The 18,912-nt window shown below is 45.6% G+C and overlaps 1 protein-coding gene across 8 annotated transcripts in view; it reads right to left on the reverse strand.

Moving 5' to 3' along the window:
* PACS2 (phosphofurin acidic cluster sorting protein 2) overlaps nucleotides 1-18,912 on the reverse strand; it is a 394,365-nt gene that overhangs the window by 372,870 nt on the left and 2,583 nt on the right. The gene's annotated exons all lie outside the window — the stretch shown is intronic.

The raw sequence follows: 18,912 nt of genomic DNA on the forward strand, positions 1-18,912 counted from the left end.
GGCGAGATGGGTGTTCCAGATACACCATGATGCAATTATTAAATATGGATGCCCAGACAGGATTACTTTAAAAGGAATACTTTTAATGAACGCCTGAAAATTATAATACAGCACAGATTATAAACATGCTGGTCTCCACCAGTAACCATTGAAAGTGGATAAGGATAACGTCTGTAGGGTTGGAGCCGTGTTCTGTGGTTCATGGGGCTGGCTCTAGACCCGGGAACGCCTAGGTGCTCTCCTGCTTAAGCAGCTGCCCCAAAATTTTGGGATCAGTGTAGGATTTGAGACAGAATTCCTTGTGAGTGCTGCATTTTGGTGAGGGAGGTTGGTAGGCTACCTAACCCACAAACTACGAGTGATTTGAGATCATATGGCACAAAGGGTGAGAAACTGGGTGAGAAACAGTTCCCCAAGATGCAGAACTGGACGTTCCGAGAAAGAATTACCCCTCAGTGTGGTTTAGAGACACTCGCCTGAGACCAGGGCCCAAGTTTGAAGCAGCCATCTTCACATCATCCCAGGTGGAGGTTAACGAGTCCCGTTAGTGGCAGTGGGCGTTAGTAGGTGGCAGGAGGGAGCTGGCTCACCAGCTGACTAGGAGGCAGCTCACTGTCCGTTTCTGCTGCAGTCTTTCAGAAGGGGTCCTCTAGGCCTAACCAAAGACCTCATCTGAAGGCATGCTACCCTGCACCCTCACTCAATGTATATTTTATTTTGTGCAGGAGCTTGCAGATGGCTCCACGGTGTTGGCCCCTGACCCCCGCCGGTGCTCGCCGAATCTCGGCCTCGCCACGTTTTGCAGCAGAGCCCGGACATTTCCCTGCCTCGCCTCCCCGGGCCCGCGTTGCTCAGCCGTCCACGGGGGAGGCCCCGCGTGCCCCGCGCGCAGCGGCTCGAGCCCGAGCGCGAGGGGCGTGCTCAGGATGCCTGCGGTCGGCGTCGGGGCGCGCGCGCTGCTGACAGACGCACTTTGGAAAGACACAACCCCCTCCGCGGCGCCGCCGGGCTCCTGCGCGGGAGGAAACCCGCGGGCGGCGGCGCACGCTGCTTGTGGCACACCCGAGGGGCGAAGGCAGCCTGTGCTTCTGGTCCCGGCGTTATTAGTGACTACAGAAGCCGCACTGTTTTTTTTTAATCTAGCGCTTCAAAGTGCACCCGTGCTACAACTACCTACTGCAAATAACAGATATGGGGCTTCTCCAACTTACTGGTACACACGGCAGTGGCTTCATACGATGGGAGGCCTTTGCCCCGAGCCATCTTTGTGGCATCGGGTGTTCGGAGTTAGTGGAAGGCTATCATCGATTCTGATGACTAAGTTATTTACAAACACGTATATACAGTTTGCAAAAACGTACTATGGGCAGCGCTGGCATTGATGGCTGTGTGGAGCGATGCATCTGGCCGTAATTGGAAAAAGCGCGTGGGTCCTCGGCACACTGATGGTATGGCCGGTTGTGCCATGGGGTGAGCTCCCACTGCAGCCTTATGTACCGAGGAGGCTACCACTGACGACCCCTCGCACCCTGAGCTTCCCACAGGCTTTGACTCAGACATGCAAAGGAACCCGTGGTCACCGACTGGACTCTCCCTGGTAGAAATGAAGAAGCATGCGGTGGAGCGCCCACCCTCAGACCCACTCCCATGCACGCGCTGCACTGGTGCAGAAGAGGAGGTCTTACATCCCCCACCGCAGCGCACGGCTGTGGAGGTGCTGAAGGGGAGGAGACCCCCCAGCATGCAATGCAGGCACTGAAGACTGGGGTCCAGAGAACCCCAGCATGTGGTTGTGCAGGTACTGAAGAGAAGGTCCTGAGACCACCGGCATGTGGTTGTTCAGGAACTGAAGAAAGGGGTCCTGAGACCCCCGGCATGTGGTGGTGCAGGTACTGAAGAAAGGGGTCCTGAGACCCCCAGCATGCGGTGGTGCAGGTACTAAAGAAAGGGGTCCTGAGACCCCCGACATGTGGTGGTGCAGGTACTGAAGAAAGGGGTCCCGAGACCCCCGGCATGTGGTGGTGCAGATACTGAAGAAAGGGGTCCTGAGACCCCCGGCATGTGGTGGTGCAGGTACTGAAGAAACGGGTCCTGAGACTCCCAGCATGTGGTGGTGCAGGTACTGAAGAAAGGGGTCCTGAGACCCCCAGCATGTGGTGGTGCAGGTACTAAAGAAAGGGGTCCTGAGACCCACGGCATGTGGTTGCATAGGTGTTGCAGAGTGTTTTTGTGAGACCCTCCCCATCATACGGTTGGGCAGGTGCTGAAGAACAGAGACCTGAGACCACGCCCCCGCACGGGGTTGTGCAAGGGCTGAAGCAGCATCCTGTGTATATACATTTGCAGGAGACTTACAAAGCACCAACATAGATATAAATACAAGAGCCGGATGTGTGCGTGGAGGATGGTCAGTGGGGTGTGGGCGCGGCACACCTCAAACAGACGCTGTCACCAGTAGGAAGGTGATTACATCATATTTTAAGCGTTGCGGAAGGCTGTTGGATGACCTAAGATGCTAACTGCAGAGACCTGTTCCTTGTCTTCCGACCAAAGGGTATCTCCTGCCGCTCTTGCGACTTCTCATACCTGGCCTAAAATCTCCTCTGTAGCATCCTGAAAAAACTATCAAGAGATGCGACAGCTGGAATGTGGCCAGCCTCCCAAGAAGGCTCCTCAGGCATTGAATTTTTCAGCAGTATCCAGGATTCAAGGTTGAAGCTTGTGGCTTTCTACTGCAGGGTTATGGATACCTCTCCATGCAGGAAAGATTTGCTGAGGTCGGCATTCCATGCCCTTGGTCTAAGCAGGACTCTCTCTTTCCTCTCCCCAGTATTCACTTGAGTTGGTGCCGTATATCATGCGGTAAGATGCACTATCACCGGAGGCCTGCTGACCGTATAAGGACTGTTCCCCCCCCCCCTTCGTTCTCTGAAGAGCTAGGATACGCAACAGCAAGACACCTGAACTACTGGACAGATGGAGCAACCAGGTGATTTAAGCCCACCGTTTCCACAACATTTCGAACAGTAAACAATAAGGTTGAACCAACACATCTAAGCAGTTTCCAGTTGGATGTTGACTTTGGCATTCTCTCAGGGCAGCTTAGCAATAACTGTTTGAGCTGAGGACTGTGTATTGTTGTCAGAGTCCACAGTTGTGTACACCTTTGAGTTATTGAACAAACATCAGCTTTTCTCGGCCATTTTCTCCACGCAGCCACCTTTATACTTTTTCCATCGCTCCATCTTTACTTTGAAATAAGGGTCAGAGACAAGGGGTCTCCAACCTTTTCTGTAGTAAAAGCTACTTATGTTAAATGAAAATCATCCACAGCTACAAATATTATTAGAATTTTAATGCTGACCACATCAGAGAAGTTTACATGTTTGTTTTAAATATACACTTTTCAGTTTTTGCAGGCTGGGCTGCGCACAGGAGAGCTACTTATAGATATCTTGAGAGCTACTAGTAGCTTACGAGGTACTCGTTGGGAGACACCCGGGTCAGACATTTATTGCTGCTGCTATGGACACAGAAAGCGAAAATTATGCTATTTTGAAACCTCAACATCTTAAGAGTCACTTGGACACCAGCACTACATTCCGCCTGGCTGGAATCTGCTTCCTGTTCCAGGGAATTTTGGCAGTGGGTGGTAGTCTTTTTTCACCCATACTTCTTCCAGGCTTCTCACATGGATACTCACATAAGTTGCACCCCACCTTTTCTTACTGTGTTGGATTTGCTTGATGCACAAACTGCTTAATTCCTCATCAGACATCAAAAGTAGGGACTTCTTATGGTCCCTCCTTGCATCACTAGTCCCTCAGCACACCTGCACTTAATTTGCATTGAATCTGCACATAAGTCTTTGAGAAAGCAGGAACAATCATCTATTCTTCGTGTATATTTTTTTGGTGCCAAAGAATTAAAAAAAAGTTAACAGTGCCCACTTGTCTTACTTGGATCTCACTGATGTCTAACAAGTTACCCATGTAGCCACTTCGCTTCTGCTTTTTCTCACAAGTCTTTGTAACTTTGTTGACTGCATTAATTATTTTATTTAGATTGTCCATACTGTGCTTTCTGAGAAGCCAGCAGGTTTCTGAAGCCCACATGCACCACAGAGATGCAAGGAACGTGTAATGAAGGAAGACCCATAGAGGAAACTGAATGGATTTTACTGGGGTGAGGATCTGTGGAGTCCTCTCTCAAGTGCATGTAAAAAGACTGGTTCCCTGTGTTATATCATCAGCTGCCGATGTCCAATCACAGCCTGGTGAGTGGAAAGCAGTCCCCTTCTAGCAGGAGATACAATTCGAGTGTAAACCTGGCCAGCAGAACTTTGTCCTCTGTTGGCGGAGCTTTGAAAAATTACTAACTCTTTACTGCATGGAAGAAAAAATGCAGGTGCGAGTCAGGAAAAAGCACCAAAGTGCAAGATGTGACAGCGGTCAGAAGTGTCCCCCTTTTGGGTGGAGCAGGTAGTGCAATGTATAGCAGTATGTATGGACAACAAGTGCTGAAGTCAGGCTAGGTGTAGGCTATTATAGCTGATTTTAGTACAGTGGAATATTCTCCTTAGTGTTGTCTTGTGACAAGTGTTGTTTGGGATGGTGCAGAAGGCCCAAGCACGAGCTGGTGATGGGGGGCTGTTTCACTAAGAAACATCCGCCTGGCTTCTCGGTCCCGCTTGTGATATGGTGCAGAAGGTCCAAGCACGAGCCGGTGATGGAGGCTGTTTCGCAAAGAAACATCCGCCTGCCTTCTCGTCCCCCTTGTGATATGGCGCAGAAGGCCCAAGCACGAGCTGGTGATTTGGGGGGGGGGGGCTGTTTCACTAAGAAACATCCGCCTGCCTTCTCGGTCCAGCTTGTGATATGGTGCAGAAGGTCCAAGCACGAGCTGGTGATGGGGGGCTGTTTCGCTAAGAAACATCCGCCTGGCTTCTCGGTCCCGCTTGTGATATGGTGCAGAAGGTCCAAGCACGAGCCGGTGATGGAGGCTGTTTCACTAAGAAACATCCGCCTGCCTTCTCGTCCCCCTTGTGATATGGTGCAGAAGGTCCAAGCACGAGCCGGCGATGGAGGCTGTTTCACTGAGGAGCATCCGTCTGCTCGCTCAATGTGGCTAGAGCCAAGCTTGCTAGCAGGTTAAAGCAGGAGGAAGCACAGTCTGTTGGATATGTTACTAATTATATTGTTGTAAAACTACAGTTGTAGAACTATTTGGGCAAGGTAACGTGTTCCGAGGGACATATTGTCAGGCTTTGGCTCCTCCAAGACACCCAGCGGTGCAGCTAAGAGTCCCTGATAAGAGTCTGTTGCCTTCTAATGCCCTGCAGTAGCACCAGTCTTCTCCCTCAGAATGTCCAGAAACAACCATATATCGTCTTTGGATCTGGACCCTCTCCATCCCTAGGGAAGTGCTGGAAATACATCCTTTTTAGAACCCTGGAGTGCACCGGCAAGTGAAAAAGTGCAAGGATGGATGGGGTTTTCCGAGTTCCGGGACTGCCTGAGGAGATGTGCAACCTTCTCCCGGCTAAGACATTGGGAAAAACAGAGTTGCATGAAAGTGGTGACCCAAAGAGCCCAACTAGGTGGGGAGATACTGCAGAGAAGAGGAGGAAAGCGAGTTATATAGTGCAATCCATTCAAATCCTTTCAGAGTTGTGAGTTTTGTTATATCCATTCAGTTGTGTGTTTTGTCATATCCTTTCAGAGCTGTGTGTTTTGTCATATACATTCAGAGTTGTGTTTTTGTTTTATCCTTTCAGAGCTGTGTGTTTTGTTATTTCCTTTCAGAGCTGTGTGTTTTGTTATGCCCATTCAGTTGTGTGTTTTGTTATGCCCATTCAGTTGTGTGTTTTGTCATATCCTTTCAGAGTTGTGCGTTTTGTTATATCCATTCAGTTGTGCGTTTTGTCATATCCTTTCAGAGCTGTGTGTTTTGTTATGCCCATTCAGTTGTGTGTTTTGTCATATCCTTTCAGAGTTGTGCTGTGTGTTTTGTTATTTCCTTTCAGAGCTGTGTGTTTTGTTATGCCCATTCAGTTGTGTGTTTTGTCATATCCTTTCAGAGTTGTGCGTTTTGTTATATCCATTCAGTTGTGCGTTTTGTCATATCCTTTCAGAGCTGTGTGTTTTGTTATGCCCATTCAGTTGTGTGTTTTGTCATATCCTTTCAGAGTTGTGCGTTTTGTTATATCCATTCAGTTGTGCGTTTTGTCATATCCTTTCAGAGTTGTGTGTTTTTGTCATATCCTTCCAGAGTTGTGTGTTTTGTTTTATCCTTTCAGTTGTGTGTTTTGTTTTATCCTTTCAGAGTTGTGGGTTTTGTTTTATCCTTTCAGAGTTGTGGGTTTTGTTTTATCCTTTCAGAGTTGTGCGTTTGTCATATCGTTTCAGAGTTGTGTGTTTTGTTTTATCCTTTCAGAGCTGTGTGTTTTGTTATGCCCATTCAGTTGTGTGTTTTGTCATATCCTTTCAGAGTTGTGCGTTTTGTTTTATCCTTTCAGAGCTGTGTGTTTTGTTATTTCCTTTCAGAGCTGTGTGTTTTGTTATGCCCATTCAGTTGTGTGTTTTGTCATATCCTTTCAGAGTTGTGCGTTTTGTTATATCCATTCAGTTGTGCGTTTTGTCATATCCTTTCAGAGCTGTGTGTTTTGTTATTTCCTTTCAGAGCTGTGTGTTTTGTTATGCCCATTTAGTTGTGTGTTTTGTCATATCCTTTCAGAGTTGTGCGTTTTGTTATATCCATTCAGTCGTGCGTTTTGTCATATCCTTTCAGAGTTGTGTGTTTTTGTCATATCCTTTCAGAGTTGTGTGTTTTGTTTTATCCTTTCAGTTGTGTGTTTTGTTTTATCCTTTCAGAGTTGTGCGTTTGTCATATCGCTTCAGAGTTGTGTGTTTTGTTTTATCCTTTCAGAGGTGTGTGTTTTGTTATACCCATTCAGTTGTGCGTTCTGTCATATTCTTTCGGAGTTGTGCGTTTTGTCATATCCTTTCAGAGTTGTGCGTTTTGTCAATCATATCCTTTCAGAGTTGTGCGTTTTGTCAATCATATCCATTCAGTTGTGCGTTTTGTCATATCCTTTCAGAGCTGTGTGTTTTGTTATACCCATTCAGTTGTGTGTGTTTGTCATATCCTTTCAGAGTTGTGGGGTTTGTCATATCCTTTCAGAGTTGTGGGGTTTGTTTTATCCTTTCAGAGTTGTGCGTTTTGTCATATCCTTTCAGAGTTGTGCGTTTTGTTATATCCATTCAGTTGTGCTTTTTGTCATATTCTTTCAGAGTGTTTTGGCTAGAGGCTTGAGTAGACAATAGAAGACTGCTTTCGAAGACGCTGTTCACCCAGGGGTTTTCGCCTCCTTTCCATCTGCCCTGTGGATATCAGAGTTTGAGGCCAACACGGTGAAGTAGTAAGAAAACTCCAACTAAAAATGAAATATACATTGACTGGCTGTGAGTGCAGAGTATGATGCCCTCAGATGGAGCATTGCTGTTAAAGCTGGTTGAAAAGCTCCAGTAGAGATGACAAGGTGAGCCGTCCCTTGGGGCGACTGGTGACCCACCATCCCCACACTACCAAGTAACACCCGCGTTCACTACCCTGGGACTCGTTACCTCCCTCTGGCAGGATGTGAAGATGGCCTCCTGCCACCTCACACACGTACAATTGTGCTGTATTGGTATATTCAATCCCCCTGCCGAGCTTCGGTGTAGCACAGGGTATCCGACGTCCAGATCCAGGTCAGGTTTTCACTATAACCGCTATGTAAAGAAGTCCCACTTCGACTCACTGTATGTAAATGTAGTGAATGTGGCGCCCTGTCCCGCATGAGTATCCCACTTTCTCCTCACCCTGTTCCCGCCCCTGGAGGGGCTCTGCACAAGCTTAGACAGTTCTGCACAATAGAGGGGGGAGTTCCGGCCACTGATGGCGTCCTGCCCCTATCTGTGGGCTCACTTCCCTCGCTGGCTCAGAGATCTACCTTATACTACTAACGGGGACGTGTCCCGATCTCGGGCGCGCACAGCACAGTGGGTTATATAAATAAAAATATCTTATGAGCAGGGCCACGGAAATCACGCGATGGCGTGGCAACCGCTTTTTTCGCATAGTTATGGATTTGCTACATAATCCATCACCTGCTGCCTAGTCTGCAGGTTTTAACAAAAAGTAATGCGTTTCTAGCTCAAACGGATCAAAAGTTACCAAAAACACTGCAGCGCAGCAGAACGCCCCGCGCTATGGTTGGCTTTTCATCTTTATGTGGCTTATGGCCGTATGTGGGTGTCAGACTGGTATAAATGAAGTGAAACCTTTCCCTATATAGTCTTAACGTGCACAACTGACACACATAATGAGGCAATACCACTACAAACTGTGCTGCATCCATCATGCCCTATGATTTGTCGTTTCTTGAACGCATCATTTAGTGAGCCCCGCCGCATGGTTTTGGTCCTCCCCTGCCACATAATTCTATTGGCGCTGCTTATCAGAATAAATTGAACATCGCGAGTTGGTACGCTCGCCGCCCACCCCAGGGGACCCCAGGCCGCTGTATTTGTGCACGTGTGCGATGGCACGGGGGTGCTCGATGCAGCTAGGTACGTAGCTTTGCCACTTCAGGGTACTCTCCTGTGGCGGGTGGTGTAAGTGCCCACGGCTGGCCCAGGCCCGGGAGGTCGCCCCTTGAAGGCCCGTGACAGCTGAAGCTTTGGGGACGGAAACCTTGGCGACCGTCAGCACACGCACACATCTCTGCATAATCACGGCCATCCACATTCCTGGAGGGACATTCTTATAGCAGGGAATCAATGCCTGGTGGGGAGAGACGGCGGGGGAAGGGGCCGCCAGCAATGCCTTGGGGAGGGGGGAGCTTTTCAGGGGGCGCAGAAAAAGGCCCGAGGAGAGTTTCTCACATGGACAGCCAGCCAGGGAAGGTTTTTTTTTCTTTGGCAAGCTGCTCCCTAAGCTCCTATAATACTTATCTGGTTAAAAGTCCAAGGTTTTGTGACTGTCCCGAAAGAAGAAGGCGCTATGTTTAGTAAATCCTCTCGACTGAATGCCAAGAAAAGGCATTATGTAACCTTGCAGATACACTCACCCTCCAAGCTTGGTCTAGGGGGGCTGCTCTCCCGAGCACAGCCGGTGCTTCAACTTTACTTCCAAAATCCAACTTCTTGTATCTAGTCCCAAGCACGGAGCTCGCGCCTGGCGCCGATGGGGGGCCCAGGCATGCAGCCCTGTTAACCACGAGGCCATAACTAGAGCCAGAGCTCTCTGGGCTCATCCAAAATTGGCACATACCCCCATTCGTCCTCTTTAATCGTCTGTGCATTGAAAATTTGTGAGGAGTAGAAGGAAGGCGAGAGTTCAAAATTAAGGAGCGCCAGGAAGAAAAAAAACAAAGCAAAGACAGTTGCTGCCTTCAGAAGAAGTGTTCACACACATTGTTCTTAGCACGTAAGTGTAGGAAGACTGCTGGAGGGAGCGTTGTATACATATGACCACAGCACATGTAGAGTTACTCAAGTCCAAAACAAGTAGAATTAGGTGGTATACTTATGATAATGAGTAGTATAGTCCTCTTCTTAGTGTTCCAGAGAGATGTTTAATTGGATCAAAAGTTGTGTACCAATATCTATAGCCAAATAAGCACTGCTGGAGGAGCACAACCACCTCACTGGATGTCAGCGCCTTGGGTGCTGACCCAGCTCACGCATGCTAAAGGCCCACCCTGGCTAGAGCCCCCGCCTTGAAGCCTCCTTCAGGCATCCTCAGTCTTCTAAGGGAGGGTGAGCTTAAAAAATAAAAATAAAATAAAAAAGACCCCCACCCCTTGTGTTCTTAGCCTTGTCTCAGTGGAATCGACTTCCAGGACAGCCTGGTGGGGAAGGCAGGCAAGTGTCCATCAGAGAATTGATCTTCATTGGAGAATCTCTTCGACGTACACATTTGTATCCGCTCTTCCGTAAATCTGATCGACATGCAACCAGAAACCTTCTAGATTATTTTAACCCTGTGAACATCCAATAAACTGCCATGCAATCACCTCCCTCACCAGCTAATGACTGACTAACTCATACTATTTAGTGTTAGATTGACAAAATGTCAACTGTCAATCACCAGAGACCAACCTGCAAAGATTGGACGCAGCTCCCACTCCAGGGCTACCTGGGGAACCATAGGCGAAGACGCAGAAATTATGCGTCAGGGAGGATTACATTATGCCACAGGGCTCTCTTAGTTATGTGTCAAGAAAAGGCACATTATGGGGTGTAATACACCACATTTAGTGTTAGTATTTTGCATTATTTCCGCTTTTTTTTTTTCTTCTTTTTTTTGTAAACACAACACTTTCTGAGCAAAGGTTTCACCCTATTAGTACAATTTTGACACCCAAATACAGAAATAAGCATTAGAAAGTCAACCTTTGTGAAGGGTCTTCAACTGTGCATCAACACATGTTGCAGAGTATTCAGAAACGTTTGATCCGCTGGTGCTAAAACACATTTTTTTGCTGCAACATGCAGATTATGTAGCAGATAATGTCTTGTGTGGCAAATGCAGCAAATCCATAATGTGTAAAACGCTGGAGCCGCAAAAATAGCATAGGCCCGGACCATGGGCAGCCTGACAAATAGCTTAGTTATCTCGCTCATCCCGTCAATCTTCTCACCACGCAAGTCCATCGTGAACCAAAAAAATAGCAGGTGCTTTCAGTAAAGCATTCACTCCAGAGGTTCCCACCTTGCCCATTACTGCTTTAAGCATTCAGACTCGCTCAGAAAATTGCATATTTCAATTCAAACCAGCATTTGGTACTTTTCTAAGAAATCCTAACTTTGGCAGACACAGGCACTAGGAGATTAAGTCATTTGCCCAAGATCACACAATTTAGTAAAGTGGGGAAACACAGGTTTGCCTGCAGCCAGTGTGGGCTACATACGCCTAGCGGGCGTGGGTTAGCTAAGCATTTGTTTTTACACGCGAGGACCCTAGCTCATACTGAACGGACAAGGAAGAAGGCAACATATGATCTGCCATGATCCAAAACACGAAACCTGTCTCAGCCAGCAGATGGCTCAGTGAGGTGAATGTTCACAACTGATGTCTGTGATTTCCACCTCAAGGCTTTTAATCCTGGCAGGGCCAACACAAGCACTCAACTGAAGTCAGTAAACTGAGTACCATCACACAGGGTAACACCAATTACACTCGGAGCCACACGAATAATGCAGAAAGGTTCACTAAATTATGAGTCAAGAAAACGCAAATTATGAGGCATAATGCGTTCATTCAGTGATAGCATAGGCTCATTATTTTGTCATTTTTACACGTCAACACTATTTGGGCATATGCTTCACCTCATTTTTACCAGTCTGACATCCAAATGCAACAATAAGCAACAGAAAGATGACCAGTCAATATTAATATTTGCGAAGTGCCTCCTACTGCACAGCAAAATATTTTTTGTAACTATTGATATATTTGAGCTAGAAACAAAATTATTTGTGTTGAAATCTGTAGTTATGAATTATGTGGCAAATACAGCAAATCCATAATTTTGCAGAAAATGCTGCAGCCGCAAAAAAAAAAAAAAAACATAATTCCAGAGGCCCCAATTACAGTGGCTACACGTGGCATATAAGCATTATGCAGCACTACAAATATATATGCAATCTATCACTGCCCTCCCGCCCCCCCCCCAAGAAAGACTGTGTCACTCCCAAACCTGCCCAGTGGAGGGTACACTGGACAGAACCAACTTTAAGCAGGTCAGAATCTTAGATCCCTACGACGACAATACTGCAGTATGTTAATTTACCATATTATACCCTAAAGCCTCATGCCTCTACTGAAATACCACAGAGCTATGACAAAGGAGTGCATGAGCCAGCTCTGTTAAAGAATGTCTCACTCTACAAATGTTATATGATGTCAGAGATGAAAGGGTTTAGTAGAGAAAATATGTGGGGCTTTTGCATGGTTTTGGCACAGGTACCAGAAGAGCTACATCAGAATAAATTCAATTGAAAGTAAACCTTTTGTCTTCCACCACTACATGTTTAAATTTTTTTTTACAAAAAATAAAAAAAATACAAAAAATAGGCATTGGCAAGCCAATAAATAGTTCTGGCTTTAATTAGCCAACAGATCAAACAGGGATTCACAAATACTGTTTACATGGATGCCATGCACAACAGCTGTTTTATCACATTAAAGCCTGCCCTGTTTTCTTTGCAAATTCTTGGACAACAGATGCGAAAAATGACCGTCTTCTGCATATAAGCCGTACAGGAGATGAACAATGTAATGCGGCAAACAGTGTGATGACTGAGAGTACTTTTCAAAAGTAAAATGAGACGAGGCACTAATACTCCTATGAATGGAACCATGGCCCATTCTAAGTACCTTTTAAAGAACTGGTTACAATAAGCCACACAGACATATGCTGTGTAGCTAGACCCAATAAAGAACTTAACAGGACAATCAAAAATGACGGTTGTGTGTATTTTTCAGATGCAAAATTGCTTCTCATAAATTCTAACGTAGCACTCCGTGTAAGGCGGAATGATCCAACCGCACTGCCAATAGCATCAGATTAGAGAGAGATACTGGTCAGCTTACAACCAAAGCAGACAATTTGCATCTTTCAAATAATTAGTAACAATAGGTCCAATACAGAGGCGCTGTCAAGGCAGACCTAAAAATGGAGAAATTTTCAATTTCACGGTTTGAAAAGGGAGCTCTGCACGTACAAGTTTTTTTAACTGTAAACATTTTCAACATTAAATCAACCACCAGCTTGCTATATAAGAGTTCTCAAAATTACGCTTTAATTGCAAGTTTACGTTAAATATGAGCAAATCCTTCCTACATGACTGAAAGGTATTTCCAGGGCTGAAATAGAGCCGTGATTTCCATGTTATGTGACTTCCTCCTCATCACTGCACCCATAGTGAGAGCTTTTGTGGTGAGTGTAAACTGCTTTGTGAGGTGTGTGGACGTTCACCAGAAAGATTTTTTTCTACTGCGGTATGCTCGCAGGAAAGCTTTCCCTAAGGCAGTGGTTCCCAACCTTCTGACATCTGTGAACCCCCACTTTATCATTATTGGAACCCCGGGGCCCCCACTGAAACATTATTGGAATCTGGGGACCCCCTACTGAGTCACTACTGAAAGCTGGGGACCTAATCTATTAATATTATTTCATTTTCTAAGCAGTCGCAGACCCCTTGAGGAGGATTCGGACACCCCCAGGGGTCCCCGTACCACAGGTTGGGAACCAATACCCTAAGGGAATGCAGACATGTAGATCCATTTGGAGATCACATTGTTCTTCCTCGTGGCTTATTTGACTGTCCACTGGCATCCACAACCCTAGATCCCTCCTCTGTTTTGGATCAAAGTCTGCCTGCCACCTGGGCAGTACATCACCTGCTCTACTCTTACGCCCTTGTAACTTCAACCATCAATCTTTGCGGGCAGGCGATGTGCCCAGAACCTCAACAGACCCACCTGGCAGTGGACAAGCATCCACACACGTCCTCCTGTCAGAACTTGGGCTACTTGGAAATGATTCCTCGAAAAAGGCCACAAAACCAAGAGATTAACAAACCAATCAATTTGTCAAGAAGAGAGAGCAGTGGGGGCAGCCATTAGTCCCATCTATTGTTCGCTTAGTGATTTACCTTGGAGAACAACAAAAGCAAATCACGGTGACAGAAGAGACTGAAAGAACAGATTCGGAATATTTTTCTGCGTTCAAGAGCAAAGCATCAGCATTTTGTACACTTTTGGAAGCTACCAGAGGTAGACCTTTCAATAACTGAAGACATTCCTCAATGACAACGCATGAGTGGTAATGCTGACCCAGTTGGAAAATGGACAGTGCTTATCCAGAAAGATTACGCACTTTTACTGCAGGACTGACAAGATGCACTCGATGCACGGTACCTTTGCAGACAGTCCACATACAGGAAATACAAATGACAACTTGAAAAAATTGAGTGGTGCGTAATTTAGAGGCGAATGTCACAACTGTGCTTGCCAGATTCAGATTACATACCGAGAAAAACGAATACAAATAAGTATTTTTGATACCGTGCGCTTACATAGCAACAGTAAAATGTGAGACCACTAAGGTGTTTGAGAGAGACCTTTGATAGGAACTTCGGGGGAGATTCCTGCAATAAGTAATGACCAACAAGACACCGGTGGATTTCTGTCCAATTCTCAAGGATCTGAAGGATTTGTGAAATCCTGCAGTCCTCTTAGTGTGCTAAATGTTTGGCAGCATCACCACTGGACAGAAAGGACAGAAATCTTATCGAGTGCGGGGACCATGGCTGAAACTAACCTGCCAGACTCGGTGGCTCTACTATTTATTTTTCACAATACCAAGTAAAGGCCTTTGCCCTATTTTCTTGCATTCGATGGGTTTCTGGTCGCCAGGAGAAGCGGTTATATTACACCCAGCAAAGTCCCTACAGTGGTGGATGTTATTTTTAGAACTGTCCCCTTGGAAACAGAGCAACTTTGATAAGATGCATCAAACTCCCTGCCTGATACCAACAAACACCTTCAGTTTTAGGAACAGGGGAAGATGTGAGATCTTGCAAGACTGAAGCCCTTTGCGGGGACAAGTAGGGCCTTTGGTACCTTCCAAACTAAATGCAGAAAAAAAATAAAATCATTGGATATGGTCAATTTGGTTCATTTAGTTAACGACTGGCAGTCTGTTGAGGTGTTCTTTGAACCACATAATCATCTTTGAAGTGTTTAAGTTACAAAACAACACACCTCAAGTCTGCCCTTCTTCCAATTTGTGTTTGCCTTTATCACGAAGGGACGGGCCCTATTTGTCCGGAATGCAGGTGTTAGTGGAACGCAATGGAAGAGGTCACTGATGACCCTCTAACCACATCTGTGTGGGTAGTAGGTCATTAAAAAGAATTAATAATAACTTACTGTGCGGTATAGTACCGCACTGTAAAGGCGCCTTTGAAATAGGCTGTGTGGTACTTACCTACCTGATGAACTCTGGGTGGTATTGGTGCTGCGCGGTAAAAGGCGCAATGTGAAGGTGACATACCCACTATGTCATCTACGGTTCCGGTTGCTCTTCTCGGGTTAGATGCCTGGTATCCATGTTACCCCAAAAGTGAAGTTATTAAGAGAACAATTTCAGGGCTATCATCAAAATTTGAAAGAAGGTGAATCATACTCTTGAGGAGAGCTTAGGAAGAGAGTTCCTTATTAACCTGCAACTCTATTTAATGAATAGTGCTGACTCACCAGGAACAACCCATTGCTGTCAGGGTATGTGGGTACTTACCGGATCATGCAATTGGGATATGAAAAGAGGACTGAGGCGAAGCGTCATGAAGCCAGATCCCTAGGTGGCTCAGTTTCGACATACTGGCCCTTCCTCACTCCCTTCTCCATCACCCTGCCCAGTCACGTCATCCCAGGTGGCCTACAACGGAACGTTTGGCGCAGCTGCCCAAGACAGATGTCTCCTGTCGTCTTATGGTGAAGTCACAAGCACAGGCAGTGATTGTACTCACATGTCCATCAGTTATCATACTGCTGACAACAAACTCATATTAAAAGATAACACATGAAGCCTAATTGTATTTTATTTTTTCACCCAAGAAGATATTGGAGCATTTTGTGTCTTTAATCACCAGAAATTACGTGACTCAAATAGGGAGTCGGTGCGAGTTTAGCCACCTTCCTCGGCCTCACGACTTGATAAATTGTGTGGGACAAATATATTGCACTCTTCCGGGCGTCAAACAAGGATGGGAAATGGGGTCAGGCACAGTTGCCACACACTAAACTAATGGTTTGTTCTGAACATTCTTTGAACATCTATAACACATATCTTGATTTTAAAGACTTTTACAGAATTTCCTTCACTTTGACAGAGGACATTCTGTTAAAGGGGACGCTCACTTTAAAACCTTTTTTAGGATTGCCTTTTTCTTCTATAATATCATGAAGAATAGAATGTGTATGCTGCCGCAATACGTGCCCACATCTTGTGACCTGGATTCACATCCCATGGGTTTGGAACGTCTAGACAGAAGCCATGGGCACCTCTGGATGTAGATGCAGCTGAATTTCCGCTGCAAGACTATCTGCTCTGCTGGAATCGAGAGTTTTTCAAACTAATGTTTGTACACTGGTGACTGCTCACCTGGAATAGAGCTTAATATCGAAGAACATAAGTACTTGAACTCTTCTATAGGATACTTGGCAGGCTGTTACTGAGCACATGTCCACCCCCAGTGAGCTTGGACAACAGCCACTGTTATCCCATCAAACATATTCTTGCCTTCTGTGTTCAACTCAAAACCCAGATAGTTAAGACTTAAAAGGCTGGTTTATGAGTCGCTTGCCAAGTCAAAAACCTGGGTGTTAATAATAGATTATTGTACTCGTTGATGTATTTATTGGGTGCACTATTTATGATCTGCTTAGAACAAGCTTCTGTAACAGTTACTACTTCAAAAATATAAATAATATATGTGCTAATTTGGTTTTCTAGGCAATAGTCATCCTATGAGTAAAACAGATGTTACTTTTTGCAGTAACCAGTGCCACACAATCCAAATCATCAGACTACCAGTGCATTTTAGACTCAATGGCTCGATCACATCAAAGCGCTGCACAGCCACCGAGTCTCCACCCTGGTAGAACAGAATGCCATACTTACATTTAAAGTCCCCATGAAGGGGACTGTTATCAGAGGCTCAAAGAAAAAAAATGTCACAGATGTTCCACTGAAGCCATGGTTATATATTACACACTTTGGTATAATCACATTAGATAATATACTAAACCATATTGTTAAAATAACCACTATAATGCAAATATCTACTTAACTGTAGGCCAAACACTCCAATTATTGAAACACTTTGTTCAAATCAAGTGACAACAAAATTGCAAAAAAATCTCAAGAGAGGGCTACGGCCAATGAGTGGCACACAAGTCACCCCAAGTGAAGGCAGTCTATTTAGTGTCCAATGAATTGACCTTTTTGTTGCTGAATGTTCAGCAGTGGAATAGAGGTCACCGTTCACCCCAAGGGGCTTGGACAGATTTCCATTGGACGAATAAAAGATGGGAACCAAGCAAAACAATCAAAAAGAGTGTAGAACACCCAAAATATTCAGAAAGAAAGTGTCAGCTATGAAGTAATGGCTATTCAAAACTATTCTTTTAAGTTGATGAAGTGAACAAAGAAATTTGACTGAAAAGTCTAACATGAAATGATGATCCGTTACCAACTTGATGCTATAAAAAAAGGCCCTTTGGTGACTTTTGGCACACAATAAATCAGCAGTACCCTGACCTACATCTCCCAGCAATCCACCATCGTGGGTCCAGCTTCTGCAAAAAGGACTGGAGCAGTGATACTTGAAGGTTAGAAAACAGTGCTGGTCGAAGGACTATATGACGTACTGGGCAGTAAACTGCAGCTGTGTGCAGTATGGATTTCGACACACACACACACACACACACACACACACACACACACACACACACACACACACACACACACACACACACACACACACACACACACACACACACACACACGTCTGCAAGCATTGTATTTACGCGTAAAATGTTTCCACTTGTAACTGTTAATACGCATGCACAGTGCCTAAACCTTCAGGCATTGTAAATACAAAACAAACCATCACGGGTTAATAAGTGTGGCACTGTTTCATATACTTTTTGTGGTGTCCAGTTTTACTCTGTTCCCAGCTGGAAAGAGGTCTTAGTAAGTGAAGTGCTTCCGTCTGACCTCTTCAGTGAGGACAGGGCACACGTTCAAATACCCGCATGACAACGCAGCCCGCCATCCTTCTGAGCTCAGAAACTGAGGGCCTCAAATTGTTTAAATGGAGGCTGAATGGAGTATAAAAGAGAAGTTATTACAAATAAATAAGTGCCACATGAGATTTTCAAAGACTATTTGGATTATGGCCCTAAAATCCCACTTACATTTTTGGCCAGCTGCCTAAAAAAATAAAATCCAATTTAAAAAAAGACAAAGTTGAGCAATTTCCAAGTCCCACCAGACCTCGCGATACCATGATGGGAAAAATACACTGGGAGTAGTTATAATCCGTGTAAGCACAGATTCGTCACAAAGTGCAGTAGTTCTGAAAACCCACACTGAGTAGGAATGATGTCATAACATGGTGGTACAATTGCTTTCATAATCTCCAGGAAAAAAAATCATACATTGTGCGAATTACTCACAGATACGAAACATGCATATGACGAAACATACATCATAGCCGGGTGAATCCATGAAGGGGTTCAGTTAAAGTTAACAAACCCCGCAGATAGCATTACAGCGCCATTTCATCACTAATTTTGCGTCTTATTTACATGCGTTACGTCATGGGCTTCTACACCCCACACCTGGGTCTAGAGGTCCCTTCATAGTATGTGCTGGTTGCTCCGTGCCAAGCACTTGCCATTATCAAACAGTGTGCAGGAATGCGCTCGGGGAACACAGGAAAATATATTGTGACTTCACTTGGAGCGTATGCCAACCATGAGCCTCACATCCATGGAATCAGAGACAATGGCACAGCTGGTACCCTCCGCTGCCATCACCACGGAAGCGCGGGCTGCCTGGCATTCCATCTCAGAGGCAAAGCATCCACCGCGGCATGCCAGGCCCTGCAAGCATCCCAGGGCGATACCACCAGAGCCCACAGCCAAACTTTACAGGGCCGCGAGCTTGCTTTTATTTTTGCAACATTTAAGTGGCACGTCACCCCAACTATACAGCAAGCACCGCACGTACATTAAATAGCGACACACTGCTTAGGCTGACTGCACAGCTCGGCTCAGCACGAGGCTGAATTC

This window comes from Pleurodeles waltl, chromosome 9, assembly GCF_031143425.1.
Source record: "Pleurodeles waltl isolate 20211129_DDA chromosome 9, aPleWal1.hap1.20221129, whole genome shotgun sequence".
Lineage (NCBI taxonomy): Eukaryota > Metazoa > Chordata > Amphibia > Caudata > Salamandridae > Pleurodeles > Pleurodeles waltl.